We start from the raw sequence: 24,213 nt of genomic DNA on the forward strand, positions 1-24,213 counted from the left end.
TGACAGCTATGCAGGCCTGTTTTCAAGACCTGATGGACCTCACAGGATCTAGTCTGAAAAGTGACCTTCTGAAAATGGCATCAAAGGGTTCCACATTTGTTTTGTCTCAAGAACTCCAAATCATGTTTGCTCAATTTAAGTGAAGAGATGCTTTCCCTAACCAATGCTGCAAATCTGCCCCGCAATGACATGTGTTCCAGATTCAAAGGTGTGTCTAAGTGAGTGTAAAGGCAGCCTAATTTGGAGTAATGTAAATGACCGTCTTCCTCTTCCTTCCAATGAATGTTATAACAACTTGGACTCATTGATACATATTTTTATAAACTCACATCCACTTACCAATGACTAGCCTTCTACTTCTCAGTTTGGCTCACTGAGCTTAGCTGACTTTTAGACAAGCTAAGTTGGTGTAGCTTTCTCAGTGTTGCAAAAAAGCATCTAGAAGAAGGATATAAGAAGATAATAAATTAAAAAAAATACCCTCAAACCACTTCCCACATTAACTTACATCTTCCCACTCCTGGACTTGTATGTTACACCAAATTAAGTCCAGGGGAATCTAGTGTGAATGTGTGAAGAAATCTAATATATGGTAACTTAAACATCATCTCTAAATTTACTCTTGAGAGTCGAGCTGGATTTTTTTCTGGCTTGTACACCCCCACAAATACTAAATAGTCTGCTGGAAAAATTAAGCTCAGAATTCTCCCTGTGCAAACCCATTGTCTTCAGAGGTTCTTTCCAAGATACAATGATCACTGTTTGTGTTGGGCTCCTGTGGCCTACAGTGCCTGCTCCCTTCACCTGCAGCAGTTCGCTTTACTGATTCACAAGTTACAAAGTACTCAAGCTAGTACTTTCAAAATTATAAGGAAAATTTTTTAATTTCGGTATTTTCATTGACATTTTTCCTGTTTTTCAGCCAGTTTATAGAGGTCAAAAATTCTCAAAGAAAATCAATTTCAATGAAACATCTTGGGCAAAAAAATTCCTGCCGACATTTTTCTGCACTTACCATTCAGCTCTACAAACTACCATGCTGAGCAGTTGTACAGGTGGCTTTAGTGCTTCTCTTTCACAACTCTTGTGCCTGGCTCTGCAGGTTTGAACCAGCAATTAACAAACCTGTTGATACATTAGCAGAACAGAATCCAGCTCACACTCCCATAGAAGTGTGGCCTCTACAGGGGAAACAGGTGTTCAGACTAATATAAAAAAATCTTTGTGACTCTGTTCTGAATACACACAGAGGAAAAAGATCAATTGAGTGCTACAGCACAATTTTTTTATTGAGTGCTTTACCTGATTATAACAGTTTAAGCAACTTTTTCCCAGGGCAAATTCTCAAAATTCACCTTGTCCTTTTTAGTTTTCAAGGTCAGGATTTACTCACTGGTCTCTCTTTCAAAACTTTTATGAGCTTGTTAAAGCATTATTTTTCTCCCTGATGGTCTGAACTACATTTAATATTAGTCTATGTTGCTTACTGACAATGAACTCCGAGAATCCCTGGACACATGGTAACTGGCATTAGGGTCACTAAGGCAAGTGCTTCACTAAACATTCATCACTATTTTTAGTTCCCTTACAACAAACTACTTGTTGTGAAGCCCAGGGAGCTGCTATGTTGTGATTAAGAGGGGTCACCAACAAAGGCAAGAAGACCAGAGAAAACAGCTTTAAGTAATACTAAAGATTTCCAGTTTGGGAAGGAGAGCTAACCAAGATCAGGTATTTTAATAAAAATTATCTTGCTATAATCCACAGTTAGCACAAGAAATTAGTCAGTTTGAGACAGAGCATGAAAATTTTAGCACGTTCTGTACTATCTGATCAAGTCCTTAGAGATGTCATTCCATAAATTCCTGCTCTGACCATCAGCTATTAAATCATTTAATCTCCACTTGGTATCTTTCTGTGGGATCCTCACAGAAACTGAGGCAAAATACCAAAGGGCAGTAGTGTGGGAGGGGGAAGGGGGGAAATAGTAGTAGAGAAATCTTGTTAAAGTTAGTGTAATATATTTATTTGGGGAATTTTTTGCTGTCTGTAAGCCATGCTGTGATCTATTCCTTTTCTGCTAATAATATTAACTTGTGAAAGAAAATAACCCCCCTTTGACCTACAGTCAGCCTGAGGAGGATATTATAAGAACAGAGTGTTTGGGGCGTTGGTACTGGCAAACACCAGGATGGTTCTTTTTGTGTGTTTGTTTATTGCCTAAAAAAGGGTTCTTGGGTAAGCTGATTGGCTCTGTTCCATGTTGTGATTCTCATATTCACTGCTCTTCTGACCTCCCATTGTCTCAGCTGTGATTTACACAGCTCAGTAACCCTTGTTTAGGGTCTCTTTGTCTCCCGTACTTTGTCTCAGCTCACATTGCGTTGACCTTGTTTGACTCTCATTTTGTTACCTGAGTTCAATAGCAGCCAGTGCACCACCAATGCTAAGGAGAGAGGTAGTTGCCATTCCTGGGTGATGGAGTCATGGGAGAAACTGCAGAGAACAAACAGTGTGAAAAGCGACAGGGCTGGCTGTGCTGTAAGCAGTTCACAACAGCAGCAGCTGCTCTGGCTAGCACACTGGAAGTGCCTACATTGTTACTGACTCTTCAGGAAGTGTGTGTTTGTGCAAGGTGAGAGCTCAAAGCTTTAGATTTATTTGATATTTGCTTAACAAGCACATTTCCAGCTGTTGCGGTGGTCATTATTCCATTTAATATCTGGTTCTGTCACTATCTATTTATTAGCTTGTCTCTGTGATAGTCAATATATGTAGATTTTTTAAAAATTGTTTCTGCATTCTTGTCCAGAGGCAAGACTTGATGTTGTATTTAGTTGTGACAGTTTTTAAAGTAGCGTCTTTAAGATGAAATAAGATAATTAACAACCTAGGCTCTGCAATAAGTCACTGTTCTCTTGAACAGTGACAGGTTTTAGGTGACATAACTTTTACAGGTTGGTAGCCTAAAAAGGGCTTTAGAGTTCTACGCTTAGCAGTTTTTCTTAGTATTGTGTAAGGTATTGTGAATTCCTTGCGGAGGGGAGAGAGAGCTTGCAGGATTGCATCTGCTTTACTGTATACAAAATAACTTTTCAGCACATTTCCCCCCCCCCCCCCCCCATATTTTAAAAATATAAAAATGCCACTTTGTTACTCTGTAGAAAACAGAAATGGAGAAGAAAAAATTGTGAACTTCAATTATATGCAGTAATGTAAGATGTTTTCTATCAAGCAGGACATAAAAATTACTGCTGTAATGTAGAGAAACTACATAGGTATGTAATTATATTCTCCTCAATCTATTCTCTTGTGTGTAGGTTCTTACACTATATTCATCATTGTAATATCTGAGCTCCTGAGGTCAGGTTTTTCAAATCTAGTTGACTATGCTTTATTTGATGGTCATGAGGAGAAGTGATAGTTTTAATAATCAATTTCTCACCTCATTCCTAGTAAGTGTATATATTCTTATGTTTATTTATAGTGTAGGTAACATGTCTTTGGCAAGGTTCACTGGAGAGTAGCAAAGATGACAGGAATAGGGGTTATAGGTTGGACATTTGACTGGTCATATATGCTTGATTTTTGAATGGCTATTCTGTGACTGGTTTAAAAACTGGGCAGATACTAAAATTAACAGGAATATCTCATTCACAGATGATTTATGTCCACAGACAGCTCCTGCAGAATGTAAAATTGCTTAACATTCTGATTGGTGAACTTTCATCCCAATGACTGAATGTCTTTATTTTAACAATATAAATTATAAATAAATTATTATATGACCTGAACTGACTAACCTGCTACCCCATAGGCTAGAGGTATGATGGGATTTACATATGTTGAATAATTTAAAAAAATAGTGATTTCTCCTGAAAAGACGAGGAAAATAGTAGAAGAGTTTAAAACTCTTAAATTATTAAAGGTATATTGAAAATTGATGAGCCTCTTTCTGTCACTTAATGCCATCCCACAGTGCTAGGACAAAGGAGTTGCTTAGTCAAACTAATGTTGAATAAATATAGAACAAATAAAAGGATATGCTGCTCCATGCAGCATGAAATCAACCTGTAGAATTAAACACTGCAGGATAATGAGTCAAGCACTGTGTCTGGATTGTTAACAGGTTTGGCTAATTTTATTACCTTTTATGTAGAGTAGGTTGCGTGAACTCAAATCTCATGCATCAGGCTGCAAGTTGATGACTGACCAGGTCAGAAAGGAATTTTACCTTCAGTCTGATGTTTAGTATTGCACAGCTGATTACTGTAGTAAGTTTAATATTTGGGTGGCTAAAGTTAAGCACATAAATTCATATTCATGCACCAGACCAAAACAAGAAGAAGAAAGAAAGAAAGAAAGCAGTGTGATTTTTCAGAGACGCTGAGCACCTGCAGCTCCCTTATAGCAATCAATTTATTTCGTGCTCGATAGAGTCATTTGTATTCACTCAATGGGACTGCTCACAGAGCAGCATGCAATGACTTAACAAGGTGTGAAACCTTATGGGTGTCACAATCTGGCCTTTTGATGCTTCATGTGATGCTTCACCCAAACTTGAAAATGTTGGCCTAGAGGCATTAATGGAGGGTTTTTCACTTTCTTTGAACCATAAGGTATAGATCACTGCCAGAGACCAAGTACAGGACTTACTGGTAGAAAGATCTTGTCTGCTATGGTAAACCGTGTGTGTGTAAAGAGAATTATATGCACACAGAATACTCAAGACACTGCTGAAGAGTAGCAAGGCAATGTAAAGGTTAATTAGAAATGCCACAATCAAATGATTCATCCACCTGTTACCTTGAATGTCTTGTGTTCTTAGTGATAATCCATGTGTAAAAGGAGCAAGGTATATTAACTTCCAAGAACACACTTGTTCATTCCTAATGAAGCTATTTATGTCTCTGCTATTGTCTCTGATCAGAAAGTAGAGGGACTACAGTTTTGCAATAACAGGTTATTTTGGAGAGAAGAGCAAGGCATTCTGTTATTTTTTAATTTGGAGATGCTGCAGCATGACCATTGCGGCCTCCTTCTTTCCCCTCTTCCACTTTTCATTTCTCTGATTGGGAATTTGGCTCATCTTTATATTCTAAAAATTCTAGCATATTGTGATATCACTGTGCCAAGGACTCTCTGCTGTCCTTTTCACTTGGTGATCACTGGTTGATTCCATGGTTATGTATGCCCTGAAGAGAAAAATAGCTCCTCGGTACAGGAAAATATTAAGGCTGAATTAAAATGTACAAGCTTTTTGCGGCAGGAACCATGTCCTCCTATGTCTTTGAATGGCACCCTACACAATGGGGACCAAATCTTGTTTAGATCCTCTGGGTACTGTTGCAATCCAAATAATCATAAACATAGCCCTAAGCCACTTTGCGGGCAAAGAAAGAGGAGGAGGGAACTGGGGGAAAAAACCTTCTACTAGGGTGTGAAGGAGCAATAAAAAATTGAAGCAGAGAATGTTTTCTGGCCCCTTCTGAGCCTGGGGCCTGGTTGGCCTGTCTTTTGTTTGAATGTGAGGTGGACATGGATTTACCAGTCCAAAATCCTCCAAATGCAAGGCTATTTATGTTCCTAAGATACTTGTATAGCTCTCGTTACCGAAATATCTGAGATTCTTAGTATCTGGAATGGATTTAACCTTACAGTACCTCTGTGAGGTAGGGCAGTGCCACCATGATCTCCACAGAGAATAAGTGACTTGCCCAATATTACTCACAGGCCTTTAGGGTACTAGCCTAGGAATTTAACCTGAGTTCAGGGCTAGTACCCTAACCACTGGATTCCTCCCTGTAGTATGTTTCTAGTTATTCATCCTTCCTAATTTAAAAGTCCCAAACAATGGGGCTTCCTCATCTTTCTTTGGGTGACTGTTCCACATCCTAATAAGTCTTGCTGTCAACTCAGACTAAGTTTCCCTTTCCTTACACATCCCAATAAGTGACCAGATTTTCAGCTCCTGTTTACTCATCCCAATAAGTGACCAGTGCATTGGAGTGCTGAGCTCTTCTGGAAATCTGGCCATGAGGCTCACAATGGCAGTTCCTGTGTCTTGAGCACTTTTGAAAACCTGAGCATTATTTAGGCGCCTTAACTGTCATTTGAAAACTTGCCCCCCAATTTCAGAGCTGAGTACTTTTGAAAATATAAAGTTAATTTTAAGTCTCCCAAGAACTCCTGTATGTGCTGGTTTAGGTGGGGGTTAAAGTAGGTGACTAGGGCTTTACTTTCAAGTTCCTGGAACATGAAGCATGATAAGATTCTACACAGGGGTATTTTTTTATTGTCAAAGGCACCAAACCAAAGTATGGTACAATGACATTATCTTCATATAGCCAATTTCATGGGGTTTCTTTTTAGAATATATCACTTTTCAAGGTGTACATTACTTAATTCTCTTTGTTTGTATCACTGAGCTTTTGTTCTAATATGACTATGCAGTCTGAACAGCAGTTAACTTTTTGGATGCTTCTCCAAACTCTCTTCGAGACACTTAGGTGTTCAGAATCGGGTTGGAAGCCTCAATAGAATAGGCTTTCTCTTAAGATATCCAATACAATGCTTCAAGCAAGTGTCCAGATTTGTGAAATTCAGAGGGAGAACACTTAATTTTCTCAATATTTGCTCATCTGCAAAAGAGCTGTATTTTTGTTTGGCTTGAGTTTTTGGTGAAGGTCAGGATGGGGGGTGATTTTTTCTTTGCCCAAATGGGTTTATATGGGTCTAGGGATCAGTCCAAGTAGTCTCAGCTTCATGAGTTATCTTCCAGTACACATACACACTCACACTTGCTAGCTCATCTAGAAACAGGGTAAAAGTTGATCCCAGCTGGAAGCAAAATTGGAAAAGCCTAGTTTTGTGGACAGGAAAGATGTATGTCAGTGTGACACAGTTAACACTTCACACAGATCAGTCAGGAAAGCCGAGGCAGCCATGAATGACAAATAAGGTTCATTAAAACAAAAACCTTGTGTTTTAGACATAATACCTGTAATGCTCATTTATCTTTACTGTTTACTATCGCATCCAGAAACTGAAAATGAAAGAAGCTAACAACATCTGACAGTACTTCCAGCTTCCCTATTTACATTCTGCTCTAACTTCTAAAGTGTTCATTTTGTCCCCTATGGAATATTGCATTGCTAGCAAGCTGGAACTTTAATCAGAAAATCTTAACTTTCCAGTAGCAGATGGATTGTAAACAAAAATGTTCTCTCTAAAAGTGCAAAACATACTGAGTAGTGGATTTTGAATGTTGATACTTCTTTAGGGCAGTTGCTGATGCTATCGTGTTAGTGATGGAAAGATACAGTTCACTTTTGCTTTCATTTATTCTACTTCCTACATCCCTTGCCACTGTGAGTTCTGCTCTTGTGTAAATGTCAGAATGGTTGCTTGGTGGATGCAGAACACTTCAGTCTTCAGAGGTGAAAACTAATGCTGTATACAGTGGGGAGAGCCTGGAAATGTTGGACGAAAAGGACTAAAATAATTGAGGAGCCTCAGGGTCAAAAGCTGAAACCGACATTTAAAGGTCTATGCCCGGGAGTGTGTCATTAATAGGAGTGACTTTTCTAATGCAATATATATTTTATTTAGCCTTTCAGAAGCAGAAGAGCTGTGATGTATTGAGTGTGAACCGAATCACCAAAAGAACATTTAAAAAAAAAACATTCAAGGAGAGTTAAGAGTGAAATCCACTGTCCTGAAATTGGGTCACAGATTGATTTTTCTCTCCCTCCTCCCCCTCTCTTCCTCCTCCTTCAGGTTTATGACATATTACAGCTCGCTGGACTTGGACAGTTCAGAGTTCTGTAACAAAACACATTCCACTCTTGGCTGTTACTGACACTGATTCTGTGCTGTTCAGATCATGGTACTGGAATTTTTAGGAATTATTATACTGGAATTATTACTGTATATTTGCACATTTTTCAACTCAGAAAGTTGTGGTAGATGATTGGAATATCACACTAATGGTCCAGTCATCATGTATAGCACAAAGAAGCACCCAGGGGCTCAATGTTCCCTGCCCCCCAAATTACGCTGAAACAGGGGTATGCTGTGTGTAGTGTTAGAATGCAGGAGGCCATTGGTGTGAGCAGGATAGGAACAGACACAATATAAGAACATGCAGAGGGGTAGTGTAAGTGAGATGCTGTGGGATTCTCCTTGGAAAACTCTAGCTTAAGCAGTCAATGCAATCTTTGGAGTACAGTTCAACTGTTCAGCGCCTCAGTGCAATTAAAGTTTAGGCAGCACTGATCTCCTGTATATCATCTTAGTCACCAGGTAAGGTAGAAGAGACAGCAGTGAAGAGTTTCATTTCCATATCCCCTTTGCCATCCACTCCATCACAGTCAGAGGAGCCCCACCATGTAAGTACCAGAGTCAATATTCCATGATACTGGTGCACACCATTCTATAGTCATAATTCAGATTTAGTAACAGAAATTAGTAAATTACTAATGTTAATGGACTATGGAATACATGAGTAACCAAGGACTGTGAGGGACATGGCAATGTTCTCTGTCAAACCACAATAAGATAAGCAGGCAAGTCCTCCATCATGTATCTCTAGGTTTTCCAGTGTGCAATTGCCCCAAGGAAAGATGTGATGTCCAAGCCATTAATGGTTACCTAGCTATGCTACTGCTCTGGTGGCTTTTGAAGAGCAGCATGGGGTGAACTGACTGTGGTATATATGACAATATCCTGGACAAACCTTATTGAATTAAGTATTTTAGGAGTTCATTGTAGTAAAAACACAATGTTCATGTACTGTTGAGGAGACCACAGCCTTTCAGGAACCAAGAACAGTGGGTGGAGGAGGAGGGTGGTTGTAACCCCTCCAGGAGAGAGGCTAACAGATCCTGGTTCAAGCTGGATTCTCCAGGGACCAAGAGACAAAGAGGATTTTTTTTATATAGCCTGAGTTATACCTAACTTATGGCCTTCTTTCTGATATAGCAAATGGACAGGGCCTCTGATCCAAGTGGACCCCAGTTCTTAGGGAAGGAGTTGGAAGATTTGTGGCCCACTGAGGCCCTTTAAGGATGGGTGTTGGTTCTGAGATGAGGCTTTGATGAACTTGTGACCACAAGAAAAACCCATATGTGGGGTTTGAAGAACTACTCACCAACCAGAGTGCTTGTTGGAGTGAGGGGGTGATCTCTGGTAAACTTATGAGCATGCATTATAGATTCTATTACAGTTTTTAAGATGTTTTCTCTGTAATGCTTTTAACTTTATAAGCAATCACATTTATTCTTAAGACCTGTGCGGTAACTTATAACTGTGGCAGTTACACTGTGTACTGTCTCCGAAGAGAAGGCAAAACAGGCCTGCTTAAGAAGTCTGTCTTTTGCTGGGGATATGACAGCATAGCCATGGAAATGTGCAACCTGGAAATACGTCACTCAGGAGGGAGAGAGACGAACATCTCAGCCCCAGAGGTGAAGGGTGAGGAGCCTGGAGCCGCAGTGGGTGCCCTTGCTGGACCATAGAGGGGGAATACAGGTGCATTTGCCCTGAACTGTGACTCTAACATCTGTGGCAAGGTCACTGTGCATGCTCCAAAGGGTTGCTGCGGAAAGGATGGAAACTTACACGTGCTTCTAGAAGGCTTATGCAGCATCCAGCTCATGTGCCTGCAGCTCTCCATGGACCTTCCTCCTCAGAGCAATATTTACACAAGCCCGACCCATTGCTCACTAAATCCAGAGCACAGCTGTAGTACAGTGCACCAGTGCCTTCACGGGGGGTTCATTTGTAGGGATCGACTTTGCTTAGGCAGCCGCATTGTAGTTCTAACTTCACTTGTTTTAATACTTCTGCCTAACTGCACAGCTGAAAGAGATGATCAAACCTCAGGTATAAATGAAACTGAATAAATGGGGAGTTAAATTTTGGTCACATTTATAGTTAACGATTCCCTGGCTAGCGCTAAGAATCATTTGACCTAAACTATGACTTGAATCTTGTCGCTAGCCAGGCAGTTTGCTTATATAGAAAACTGGAAAGTAATTAAGCCACAAGATTAATGGATTCCAAGGCTGGAAGAGACCTTTGTGATCATCTAGCATAACACAGGCCATAAAACTGCCCCAAAATAATTCCTAGAGAGGATCTTTTACAAAAAAAACATTCAATCTTGATTTAAAAATTGTCACAGATGGAGAATCTACCACAACCCTTGGTAAATTGTTCCAATGGTTAATTACTCTCACTGTCAAAAATGTACACCTATTTTCAGTCTGAATTTGTTTAGCTTCAGCTTCCAGCCATTGGATCACATTATACCTTTCTCTGATAAACTGATGAGCACACTGTTAAATATTTGTTCCCCATGTAGATACTTAGACTATAATCAAGTCACCCCTTAACCTGATTTTTGGTAAGCCAAATAGATTGAGCTCCTTGAGTCTATCACTATAAGACAGGTTGTCTAATCCTTTAATCATTCTTGTGGCTCTTCTTTGAACCCTCTCCAATTTATTAACATCCTTTTTTAATTGTTGGCACCAGAACTGGACACAACATTCCAGCAGCGGTTGCACCGGTGCCAAATATAAAGATAAAATAACCTCTGTACGGCTACCTGAGATTCTCCTGTTTATGCATCCCAGGATAGCATTTTCTGTTTTCGCCACAGCATCACATTGGGAGCTCATGTTCAGGTGATCGTCCACCAGGACCCCCAAGTCTTTTTCAGAGTCACTGCTTCCCAGGATAGAGTTCTCCATCCTATAAATATGGTGTACATTCTATGTTCTGAGATATAAAAATTTACATTTAGCCATATTAAAATGCATATTGTTTGCTTGCACCCAGATTAACAAGAGATCCAGATCACTCTGAATCAGTGACCTCCCCTCTTCATTATTTACCATTCCCGCAATTATCGTGTCAGCTGCCAACTTAATCGGTGATTATTTTGTTTTCTTCCAGATCATTGAAAAAAAAAATTAAATAGCATGGGGTCAAGTACCGACCCCTGAGCGATCCCATTGAAAATTTACCCACCTGATGACTATTCCCCATTTACAATTACATTTTGAGACCTATCAGTTAGCCAGTGTATAATCCATTGAATGTGTGCCAAGTTAATTCTGCATCATTCTAGTTTATTTTAATCCGAATGTCATGAGGTACCAAGTCAACGCCTTACAGATGGGTAGGTATATAGGTCAACACTTTCACCTTTATCAACCAGACTTGTAATTTCATAAAAAAAAATTGTCAGTTTGATGGGATCTATTTTCCATGTTGATTTGTGATAATTGCATTGCCCTCCTTTAATTGTTTATTAATCGAGTCTCGAATCAGTTGTTCCATTATCTTGCCTGGGATCGATGTCAGGCTGACAGGCCTATAATTATCTGGGTCATTCCATTTACCCTTTTTAAAAATTGGCACAACATTAGCTTTCTTCTGGAACTTCTCCATGCTCCAAGCTTTATTGAAAATCAACATTAACAGTTCAGTGAGCTCCTCAGCCAGCTCCTTTAAAAAACTCTTGGACACCAGTTGATTTTCAAGTGTCTGACTTTAGTAGCTTCTGTTTTACATCCTCCAGAGACACTAGTGGAATGGAAAGAGTGCTATCACCATATGATGAGACTATAAACATCTGTTTTTCCCCCCAAATACAGAACAGGAATATTGAACACTTTTCTGCATTATTATTAACTACCATTTTCATCTAGTAATGAACCAATACCATTTTGGGGTTCTTTTTGTTCCTAATGTATTTTAAAAACTCTTTCTTAATACCCTTAACTCTGCTGGTTGTAGATTTCTCCTGGTGCCCCTTTGTTTCCCGAATCAATTTTCTACAATTCATAACTTCTGATTCATATTGATCATTATCAATGTCCCCTTTCTTCTGTTAGTTTATGATTGATTGATTTGTTATCACTGCCTTCATTTCCCCTCTAAACCAGCATGGTTTTTCAATCAGCACGGCCTTCTTCCTCAATTGTAGGATTGTGGGTTTGTGGGTGTTTAGTAAGATGTTCTTAAACGATTCCCAATTACCATTCACATTTTTCTGATGAAATTCTTCCCCCCAGATGATTTGGCTCATCTAGCTCTGCACCAGCACACACATACCGAGTAACAATGTGTAACAAAACTGAGTAACAAAATCTGCTGATATCATTGCAGCTTGCTTTGGCCCAGCTCCCACCTTCCCTTCCCCCCATTCTCTACATTTTGTTCATTTAACTTTCAGTTCGGAAGACTCCAGTAGATAATTCCTGTGACACCAGAGCTTGGAAGACTTAACAGAAAGATACAATTTCCTTAATGGTTTTAGTGGTTAGGACCCACATCTGGGCAGGGGAAGGGGGCAGGGGCAGAGCTGGGTTCATGCATTCATAAATTTTAAAGCCAGAAGGGACCATTGTGATCATCTAGTTTGACTTCCTGCATAATATGGCATAGAACTTTACCCACTAATACTTGTATCAACACCAGTAACTTGTGATTGAATTAGAGCATATTTTTTGGCAGCTCAGCCACAGACTTCCTGTGTTACCTTAGCCAAGACACTTAATCCTGTGTTCCCTATTTGAAACATGAGGGTAGCCCTTCCTCACCTCACCGGGCTACTGTGAAGAAAAATACCTAGCAGCAATTGTTAGATGCTCTGGGGCCATATGAGTACCTACATAACTATATAGAGACACCAGCTCTCACTGGTATTTTCTGCTCCAGGGATTCAAACCTGGATCTCTCGTGACCCAAGTGAGTGTTCTAACCACTGTACTAATTGGGAAGGGGGACCACTGCTACCATTACCGCCTCCTCCATTTTGTGAATCTAGCCCTTCATTTTCTTTGCTTTTGTTAAAGATGCACAAAACAAAATTATTTGTTTGATGGTTTTACAACTTTTTTGATTGGCCAAAAACACCGAAAAATTTCCCTTTTGGTTTGGCCTGAACTGAACAATTTTTTCTGGAGCTGCCGGTGAACTGAAAAATCAGTTATTCACACAGCTCAGATATTAATGATCTTCAGTGTAAATGAAATCCAGTTGCATGTGGTCTGTAATTCAGTGATGGCCTATTCCATAAGAAAAGCCTTTCACTTAAGGTTAATGATAGTGTATTTTTGCTGCTGCTAGGACTACTCTATGCAAAAACTGTAAATACTTCAAGATGGACTAGAATTTATTCCATACAGATGAGATTACAAATGCTGGACATATTTTGAAAATGCAGTTTTCTTTTAGGAGGGGACAATACTGAACAATCATGAGCTACAAAGACAGTTGAATATAGCAAATGAACCTTGGCCCAATTCTCTATCTGTGTAAATCAGTACCATTTTCTTCACCAGATGTAGGATCAGGACACACATCAGCAAGTGCAGTCATGCAACAATAAGGTTGAATGAAGTGGTTTAGATAAAATAAGAATCAGCCTGAACCTAGCCCCAAATTGAGACTTAATCTGGATTTTATTATATTTGATCTTTGAAGTTCGCCTACTTCCCAGAAAATGACTCTTCACCTTGAATGGTCCATTAAAATATGTGTTAGCTACTTATGCTAACCAATCTGTTCCACCTTGTATTTAGCTGTGACACCCTGAGTACGTTTCTCAGACCAGAAGAAGAGCTCTGTGTAAGCACGAAAGCTTCTCTCTCTCATCAACAGAAATTGGTCCAAAAAAATATATTACTTCACCCGTGTTTCAGAGTGGTAGCTGTGTTAGTCTGTATCAGCAAAAACAAGGAGTCCATGTGGCACCTTAGAGACTAACAAATTTATTTTCCAGTCCATGCATCTGATGAAGTGGATTTTAGCCCACGAAAGTTTATGCCCAAATACATTTGTTAGTCTCTAAGGTGCCACAAGGACTCCTCGTTGTTTTTGCCTCACCCGTGTTGTCTTTCTTCCCCCTTGAAGTCAAAGGAAGACTTTGGCATAACATGTTTTTATCCCAATGTTACTAGGAGGACAGTAGATAGATTAAATCCAGGCTGGGATTATGATTCTGCTGGGAGAGTGTGCGTCATCTCATCTGACAACAGAGTTTGAGCCTTAGTGTGCAGCTCATGTTTAAAACTTTTAACCAGAGCTACTAAACTCAATTGAATTTAGAGCTGTGTATTACCTTGATTTTTTTCCTCACTGAAGCAAACTAGGCTGGAGATAATTATAGCAGTGAATTACTGGAGCCTTTAACTCTGGCACAGCACCATAACATTGAATTTTGAAGGGACAATACTCAGTTAAAAATCGTAAATTCCAGCTTTAGTGTGTTAATCAAGGAGTTGGATTGGATAGTAGGTAAGAGGTTTAACCCTCTCTATTGACTCGAATACAAATATGCATAAAGAGACTGATGACCTGAGTTTGATCATTTTTCCTCAGGGACCTGGTGGATGTTTTTTCACATCACTATAATGCTGCCTATTATAGAACTCAGCAATCTCTGCTCTGACAGCACTCAGTGCTGCAATAATAAAGGTATATAGGTGATCGCTTGAGCTGTGTTTGTATAAATACTAATGAAATAAGAGATAACATTAGGGCTGTTGTTAAAGAGCAAACAAATAATTTTAGTAAAATGAGAAGAGACAGGCCTGCCATCTCTGGCAGCAATGTGACATTTGGTTTGATAAATGCTGAGAAATCAATTCATTTCTATAAAGATAAACCCAAGCTTTAAAAATATGGAAAATATGGAAAAAAATATGAGTATCTCCATAGATATGACATGGCACTAGATATGTTGCAAGGCATGAGCAGTCAATATTTAAGGGATTAATTTTCAGTCTCCTACATTAAAGATATTGTTAACAAGGCATGTATTAACTAGGTAGTTGTTTGAATAGCAAATTGGAGACTTGGTTGTTAGCAATAGTTTTCCTGAAGTCCTATAATCATTGTTACTAAATGTGGAATGTAAGGGTGTCGTGGTTGACTGAATGCAATTTAAACTGGTATGCTTAAAATTGCTTTTTAGCTGTTGTACGCTGTGTGTGTGTGTGAGAGAGAGAGAGAGAATATTTTGCTGTTTTGTAAATATAAAAATGCAATGATTCTAACATTTTAAAACCTGTTTCAGGGACTCATTGGTTCAGGGCCTCGATTATAGGACACTGTTATTCTCTTTCACCTCTGGGTTTGCAGTTCAAATCCAGCCCAGGCCAGTAGTGACCCCATGTTGTTACCATCTGATGATTGATACAACTGGTGTTTCACTATTAATCCAGGATTTTGCCACACAGGTCCATATCACAAAGGGTATTAACCCTGATGGTGTCTCACTGGAGAGAGCAAGGAGTGAATGGGAATGGAGAAGACACTTTTAGGTCAAAGTTGGGACATGAGTGGAGTGGGAGGGGAACCTTTTGCTACTGCTGCTGTACTGTACTTTCTTTGGACAAAGGGTATAAAGGATTTCAAAGCACCTTAAGAAACCCTTTACCTCTTCCTTTTTGTCACCATTGCATTGCTCAGGGGACTTCCCCATCTTCCTGATTGATGGATATCTTGCACAGTAGTATATTGCATCTTTATTGCTTTCAATAAAATAAAAAGACCACATCACACTCTGGCACTCCATCCAAGGCAGCAGCTTAATTATATGTTAAACTTACAAGGAGTAGCTTATTTCAGAGAGATGAATGTTTGCTGTTTTGAGCTAGGGAGTAGTTTTCTCCTAAATACCAACAATTGTGTAGGTCCCAGGAAGCTTGAAGAAATGACCTAACTACTGATATGTGGATCTGGCAAGATTGATTAGTGGCAGAGCCTTCCTGTCTCTATATAGGGTTCTTAATAACTCTTGTTTTTTGTTGGTTTTCATTTCACATTTGTTATCGATCTGCACTGTGGCAGACTGACCCCATCATTACTTCTCATCTCTGCACCTTACGATGAACTTGTATAAGTTCAGTCTTCAGAAGGAGAGAAAACATTGGAATGACAGAATGGAGCTGGCTTTTCTCAAATCACACATCCAGAGTTCAGATTAGGATGGTTTTCTTATAAAGAAGCCTCTAGGTAGGAGAGAGAGAGAGGTTTAATCTCCTCACTAGTTTTAATCTGTTTCATACAACTGAAATCACTTAGCAACGACAATCAAGATCAAGGGGATGTTTCAGGTAAGATACAATATAAAATGTTCCCGATTAGTTGATATATCGGGAGAATGGGACACTGAGGTGTGACTCTTGAAAAGTTTTTACTGTACTCTGCTGGTTTTTATTCTTTGAAGAGAAGACAATTTACCAGAATTTCAAGGTGTGCATGCACATCCACAGAACAGATACTTTAAGAAAAAAATCTAAGTGCTTTATTATAGAAAGCTAATTTGTAAGGCAAAAGCACTTTTTCTGTTAGGTACGTACTTACTGTGCAGTATTTAATGTGCTGAAAGAGTAAATCATTATTTTTTCTTCAATGGCCCAAGCATCACAAAACCTGAAGACAGGCAAGTTTCCCCTGTGACATTCAGTACCAGCCTAGCTTGTCATTCAAACAATTCTTGTAGGTTGAAGGCAGTCTTCAGATACTATTAGCTCTTCTCATCCCTGCTGTTCTAGTGGAGTTCTGTTGGTTTCTTTCTTGGGCTTGTCTTCAGAGCCGGCTCTAGGATTTTTGCCACCCCAAGCAAAAAAATTTTTGGCCGCCCCCGCTTTTCTTTGTGCCCCCTCTGCCCCCAGCTCCGCCCCTTCACAACCCCTTACCCAAATCCCCGGCCCCACCTCCTCCCCCAGGGGTGCCGCATTCCCCCCCCCCCGCAGCCCACGCCCTAGCTCACCTCCGTTCTGCCTGCTCCCCTGAACACACCACCACTCCGCTTCTCCCCCCTCCCTCTCAGACGAGGGAGAGGCAGCATATTCAGGGGAGCAGGCGGAGTGGAGATGAGCGATGGTGGGGGGGGGGAGCGCAGGAAGTAACGGGGGGGGGGGTAGAGGATCCGCTCTCTGCCCCAACTCACCTCCACTCCACCACCACCGCTGCCACCTCCGAGCATGCCGCCGCTCTGCTTCTCCTCCCTGTTTCGTGCGCAGCAAGCCTGGGAGGGAGGGGGGAGAAGCGGAGCAGCGGCGACGCGCTCAGGGGAGCAGGCAGAGGTGGAGCAGAGGCAAGCTGGGGTGGCGGGGGCACATTTCTAGGGGCGGCATGGCTGGGGCCGAAATGCCATCCCTAGAAATAGGCCGCCCCAAGCACCTGCTTGTTTTGCTGGTGCCTAGAGCCGGCCCTGCTTGTCTTGCAGCAGGAGGCTTCTGGGTACATGTCTGGCTTGGTTTGGTTAAATGGCTCTCAGCACCCACACTGTACAAATTGTTCCAATATCCCTTTTAGAAGATATTTAACTGAGAGCCATAAGTTGTCCCATATGAAAATGCCACCCTCATGTGGTGCAGTTTAGTTCTCTTATGTTAGCAGTTATAGCTCCAGCAAGTACATTTAAGTATTATAATAATAATTAATTAATTTTCGCTTCAGTGCAAGGTGGTACATAGAAATCTATTTTGACTGAGCCTGCACATAATGATGTGAAGGTTCCAAAGTGTTTCAATGCATTGGCTTGAGCTAAGTGCAGTTCTAGTTGTAGTGAACTTAAATGTGGAACCTGGGGGAAATTATTTCACTATCAGAGAGTTTCATTGTACCTCCAGTATGAAAAGGGATGTAAATATTTCACTGTGTACCATGAATAATTGTGCTGACACCTCTGCTGGAAGGTAGCCCTGAATTCCAGGGTTCACAATGCTTAGGTTAGTTCAGACCCAAACAAACCAACCACCCTTTTGCTGCCAGTGCTTGGCTGGAGTTCTTTCAGTCAAACAATCTTGTTTGTGGGTGTCGTAGGTCAACAGCACTATGGTTCCCACCCCTCCACAAAAAACAATTAAGAGACTAAAGAAGTCCTCCGTTTGGAACTAGTACAGAGTTTGATGGTTTATTTTTCATTTGTCTGATTTACCTGAGAGTTTTTGACCATTCCATATTAGAAGGCTTTTTTGTTTGTTTGTTTCTTAAGGCCCTATCCCGAACTCTTACTGTATCCATAGGCAGTAGCATCAGAATTGTAACAGAAATGGGTTAAATTTGTGTTAGAACTGTGTTACATTTTAACAACAGCCATTACAAATCAGTGGATAGAATTACAGTATTTATGATAAGCATTCAATTGATAGCATCATTGGCTTAACTATCATACTTCTTTCCAACGTCACTTTGGCGACAATATACAATATAAATGAACAAATAAGGGGTTTTTTTGTCTTGTCATCTGTCACACAAGCAAATGATTGAAAGCATTAATATGTGCCAAAAATGTGTATTACTGCTTTCTCCATTGCTGGCTATCTATTTTCTCTGCACCAGTCAATAGCTTTATGCTCCCACTGTTTTGTTTTAAATTACAACAAAAATTTGGTTATTGTTGGTGATATAGAATTGCTTATTAGACCCTAGAGACCGGAGAAACCTAGCAAGTCAGTTAGATCAGTGCCAGATTGTTCCTTTCAGTATATTCATTAGTGCTTTGCTCAGTCCAGTTTATGTTTGGTAGATGATTATAAGGCATTTAACTGGCAGGAAGAGAACTTGGTTCTATTTCTTGCTCTGGCATTTACTCACCGTATTGTGTTGAGTAAATCACATAACCTTTCTGCAGCAAAGTTTCCCATCTCTGAAAGTGGGCACAATGGCGTTTACCCACAATTGTAAAGTCCTTGAGAGATAAATGCTAATATTATTATTTGGTTTTACAGTGCTGGTAAGGCAGAACACAGAGGAATTATGCCATACCCACCCAAAGTGGGGGAGGAAAAAGGTTATTTGAAGAAATGATAGAATAGTCCTCTTTATTATTCAGAATGTTTAAAATAATTGATACAGAAAACTAACTGGAGAGAAAACAGCTTTCCTTTGAAGAAGTTTTATTAGTTTGAGATTTGTTACTGTGGGTCTGATCTTGCTCCAGCTGAATCAGCAGAGATGAATGGGCAGATGGGCTGCCATTAATTTCCAATGGCACAGCATCAAGTGGCACAGAGATATTGTGATGTTTTTCAGAAGACCTGTTAGCAACATTCTTAGAATCAGTATTCAAATTTAAAAATTCCTCCAAAGAGCAAGAAATTTGTCAGGACAAAAATCAAGCTTTTTCTTGAGGAGAGCCTCCAAAAAAAGGCTTTAATTTTAAATGCTAGTGCCAGAGATGAGATACACATGGATGAAAAATTGCAAAACTCCCTAGCTGTGTGTCAAATACATCATAAAAACTGGGTGAGCGGGGGGGGGGGGTGTTAAAGATGAGTTTGCTGTGAAAGGTATTTTAGTGCAGGAGAAACAGAGTAGGGATGTTCAGGTTTAAAAAGAGGAGCTGCGGTAGATGAATTAGAGGACAAGGTGCTATTTATGAGAAATATATAGTGGGGAAAATGACTTACTGAAATATGGTGGTACTTGAGGGCATTCTGAAATATAGCTTGGAGACAAAAGCTAGTGATATAATGCAAGAAAAGAGCTGGGATTCACAGTGATGGTCTCTCAGAAGACTAGTTATGAAATACTGGAAGTTTTATTTGTGACACCTCATTGTCACAGTTCTATATTTCAGTTATCAACCTTTCCATCCAAGGAGAAAAATTCAACAGCTTTCTCTTTGGGTCATTGTGGGAAGATCACTAGATAATCGCCTGAAAGGAATGGTTGCACTTATATCCTCTACACACAGTGGTGGTGCTCAAAGCTGGACACATGATTGCTTCACCTTGTAGGAAGCATCAATTGAAAAAGCAAAGTTGAAGATAAAAGTAACCAGAGTTCCTGGGGCTAGGTTGTGACAATAAATTGCAAGTGACTGATGATTAGCAGAGATTTTAGTGTTTTTACCTTGTAGGAATTGTGACAGGGTCAGACCAGATGGCTATAGGAGAGTAATAGAAGGCAGATATATTAGCCCCAGGCTAAGTAGGTCCCTTTTCCCTGGGTAAGGTAATGGGGAAGGTTACAAAACAGTCAGGAACTGTGAGGAGGCCATGGGGAAGTAGCCCAGGGAGTCCTAGCTGTTGCACAGCTGTTCCAGGAGGCACTCTAGACAGCTGCATTCCACAGGGCCCTGGGCTGGAACCCGGAGTAGAGGGCGGGCCTAGATTCTCCCCAAATCCTCCCAACTCCTGGTCAGACACAGGAGGAGTTGACCTGGACTGTGGGTTCAGAAAAAACGGCCAAGCTGAGGGCTGCCGTGAAGCTCCAAGGCGAGCAAATCTGCCAATAAGCGTAAGACCCACCAAGGTAGAGCAGGAACTTTGTCACAGAATCCAATATAGAATGTGCCCTGGGTAGCTGCTTGGTAGCAAGTGGCTTAGCTGCCTCCCACTTCGCACAAAAACTGGGGACACACTAAACCATTTGACAAGGAAGCTTTAGCAACTGACACCTGCCTGCCTTCCCTTCAGCATTGTCATTATCTCTGGGTTACATCTGCACTGCATGTCAACCCCACGCTTTTCCATCAAACCATGTAGGATCATCTCTGTGTCAGTAGCAGAGCAGTTTTTGAATTAATAGTGCCAGACTACTCTGTCCTTCGAGATATCCAGATCAGGGGCTTCAATCTAAACTAATCTCTTTGAAAGGTATCATCCTGGACACATGCTATCTTGTATGCTCACAGGGTCGAATTCAGCTAGATACATTTCTTGATGTCAGGGCTGGTCTCAACTTCATGCTTAAAATCACCTTCATTTTTGCATAATATTTTGTAATGTGATTGTCCTTTTCTGCTTGCTGGTTTTGCTAGCAGTGAGATTTTTTTTTTCACAATTCCAACCTTAGCTAACGGAATGGTTCAAAAATACCTTATTAACGGCTCTGAGACTGAGCATATGGCAGTGAACCCACCCCTGCTACTCGTGAATTAGTATAACACCAGTCTCAAACTGTGTTTTCCCCCTTCATCTAACCAGAGCACCCTACCAATATTGCATAAAGCATGTGTTCACAACTTACTTTTCTTAATGGCTATTTGGAAGTGAAGACATTGCCAAAAAAAAATGTTTGTTCTGTAACATGGAATCACAATATGGAAACATTTAAGAACTTCTTGTATAAAGGTAGATGGTCTTTTACTGGGTTTTCTCTAACATCAAGGTCTTTTATTCCACTCCCCTGGATTCTGAAGGGAGGATCTCACACACTAGTTGTTGTTCATTTGGGTTTTCCAGCAGAAATGCTAACCTGATGGACAACCTGATCACCTTTCCACACTTAGCTATAAAAGCTCTGAATTGTATGCTGCAACATGTACCAGAGCTTGATGTCTGCCTCCCTTGAACACTTAAGGGATTAACCTTTTGCAAAAGTAAATTCCACAAAGTGAAATCTACTAACCAGTGAAAACTTTCCATTACTACTTCCCTGTCAATTAGGAGATGGTTGTGTATGTGTTTGCCCCAGGGCTGCATCTCTGCTTGTTTTTGTGCAAATAAAAATGGCTGGTCTTTTAAAAATAAGAATAACATTTAAATAAGGTTCTTTGAGACCCTTTTCACTTGACTTTCTAAATTTTCCCAAGGCAAGGGGTTATTTTTGGAAACCTGGAGTAACAAAATGAACTCTTTGTTTTAAAGGATCTGAGAGCAGTCTGGTGGTCATGATAGTATTTCTGAGTGTTTAATTAATATTGACTGACATTGCTTAATGTGCCCAAAGTGGAATAAGTGTATTATGTGGTCTGACTTTATGTTGAAATAAAGACAGGAATTATCAGATACAATTCTGACTAGACTGTTGTTACTATTCACCCTCTCAATAATTTTAAAATCCCTTCTTTTTTTTCCTTCGAGAGAGGTTTATGAAAAAGTCTCATATTGTGAAACTCTGTTTTAAGGGGGTAAAACTTAGCTCCCCTATGAAGAACTTTGGAGAAATATTTTAAGGTGAAAGAATGGAATATGAGAAAGTGTAAATTGGAAAAATGTTGTACAACTATGCTATGCTTAAAACTCTACAGCAGCACATCTGCGCCGCTGTACCACTTCAGTATAAACACTACCTACTCAGATGGGACGGATTCTCCCACTGGGACAGGTAACCCACCTCTTTGAGAGATGGTAGGCAAGTCAAAGGAAGAATTCTTCTGTAGACCTAGTGCTGTCTACATTGGAACTTATGTCAGTTTAACTATGCCACTCAGGGGTGTGATTTTTCACATCCCTGACTGATGTAGTTCAACAGACCTAATATTCTAGTGTAGACTAGGCCTAAAACTGAATTTTGTAAGATTACAGTCTTAAATATTGTAAAAGAGAAAGGTGGAATATAATGTTGCTAAAAATGCTGCCATAATCTATGGTGGATTGTTGTGACTGCTGGTACTTTATACAGTGTTTTAAATGGTTGCATCAGCATGTTTCCCAGGGCTAGGAATTAGATGAAATTAGATATTTTTAAATCAAAGCAAGAAGAGACATTGTTCGATGTATGCCAGATGGTTAGTGAATGAAGATCAAATTCTTTTCTGATATGTGTCCAATGCACATCCAAGGGGAAGAATTTTGCACTATTCTAGGTACTTTAGTTGAGGTGGGTGAGAATGACAGGTTTATCTTTAATGTAAATTTCATGTTTTAGTTAGTTTGAAGCAAACCTTTAGCAGTATTGAAATTCATAAGTCATAAAGTAGATTGTTCCTAGAGCTGTTGAATCTAACAGCTGTTCATGTTCCTGTCTATAAAATCATTTCATCCATTCCTACCTCACTTTGCCGGCTATGTAGTTGTGTGTGTGACAGAGAGAGACGTAGATACTGGTAGACAGGAGTATGTGTACTTTCAAATCCATTCCCGTGATAGAGTTTTTGTAGGCAGTGTGTGGCAGTTTTTGTAGGCAGAAATCTTTGTGGTACGCAGTATTTTTCTTTCCACCTTTTTCTTTCAGCCTAATGTCATGAGTCTGATAGTTTTTTGCTGGCTGGCTGATACTGGAGTTTGAGAAAGCACAAGCATAGTAGTCTTCTGCCTTATGAGTAATTTCCTTCCTCACAAAACCCAGGATGACAGGTTGACACCAGGCTGGAGAAAAAAAATAAGTGTGCACTTTGCTAAATGTAATCACTGTCCTGTTTTGGGGGGTTGTTTCTTGAATCTGTTTCTGTCAGAATGAAGCAACAGGTAATATGCTTTGATGAAAATCAAGGTGATTTTCAAGAACAACAGGGCATTGTTGTTTTTATTTTAAATGTTTACTGTTATCCAAAAGATTAACAGTGAAATATTGGGCCAACTTCTCAGGTGTATTGAGGCCACAGAGTTGGTGTAGCCAGCTGTGAGCAGATCATAAATATAAGTGCCCATACTGGGTCAGACCAGTGGTCCATCTCGCCCACTATCCTGTGTTCCTACAGTATCACCCTAGTGCAAGAGGACTGGGGTTTTTCGGTGATGCAGAAATGGTATAGTTGTTTCTGTGTCTCCCCCATCTGCTGCTAGTATAGGGTGTATGACTGGAGGAAAGGTGGGGCAGCTAGAATGATACATCATGCTAATCCTTTTTTCTGGTTTTGTCTGGAGCCATTAGCAACTGGCAAGAGTGAAAGACCCTACCTTTTCATAACGTGTTTATCATCCTTCTACAGTTATATTGGTCTCCTGTGAAAGGGAGCCCAACACATGGCTTTTGTAAAAGCTGGCTTGTGAGCCAAGCTTATTGAGAGTTGTTGTTACCCTGAGAGTTAAAAGCTAAAGTGTAACTGACACATAGAAGATGAGATTGTTATAACTCAAAGTATTATGCATATGGAGGTTAATAAATACCGTATTGGCTCAAACAGCAAAATACTGATTCAGATCCAAATCCTACTGAAGCTCCGGAAAGGGGGGTAGTGGGAGGTCAGATACAGGGTTTTGGTTCAGGGCCATCTCTAATGAAAAAGCTCCACTTGGATGGTTACCATGTTTCTGGCTTTGTGATTTCATCTCACTTGATGCTTTGTGGTCCAAGTTGCTGCAGATGTGCCAGCGTGGTACCGTGCTGCCTTTGTCTGAGTCACCCTCTCCCCAACAGCAAGAACAAAAAAATGAATAGAAGAGGCTGCTTTCCAGTCTGTTATTAAAATGTGTTGGTGATGGTCAGCAATTTGAATAGACAGTATTTCCCAAGGGAGTTGTCTCTGAATTAGATAATGGTCCAGCACTTCTGCATGCCTCACGTCCATAA

At 40.2% G+C, this 24,213-nt stretch overlaps 1 protein-coding gene across 6 annotated transcripts in view; it reads left to right on the forward strand.

Annotated features, from left to right (window-relative positions):
• ARHGAP24 (Rho GTPase activating protein 24) overlaps nt 1-24,213 on the forward strand; it is a 337,143-nt gene that overhangs the window by 214,767 nt on the left and 98,163 nt on the right. The window contains exon 1 of one of the 6 annotated variants that reach the window (XM_075127478.1): nt 1,621-1,731. The exons of 4 other annotated variants lie outside the window; for them this stretch is intronic. The gene's annotated coding sequence lies outside the window, so the exon portion shown is untranslated. Of the gene's footprint in view, nt 1-1,620; nt 1,732-2,519; nt 2,636-24,213 lie in introns of those variants that run through there. One more of the 6 variants, XM_048848054.2, reaches the window with a different exon arrangement.

The sequence above is a fragment of the Caretta caretta genome, chromosome 4, assembly GCF_965140235.1.
Source record: "Caretta caretta isolate rCarCar2 chromosome 4, rCarCar1.hap1, whole genome shotgun sequence".
In the NCBI taxonomy this organism is placed as follows: Eukaryota; Metazoa; Chordata; order Testudines; family Cheloniidae; genus Caretta; species Caretta caretta.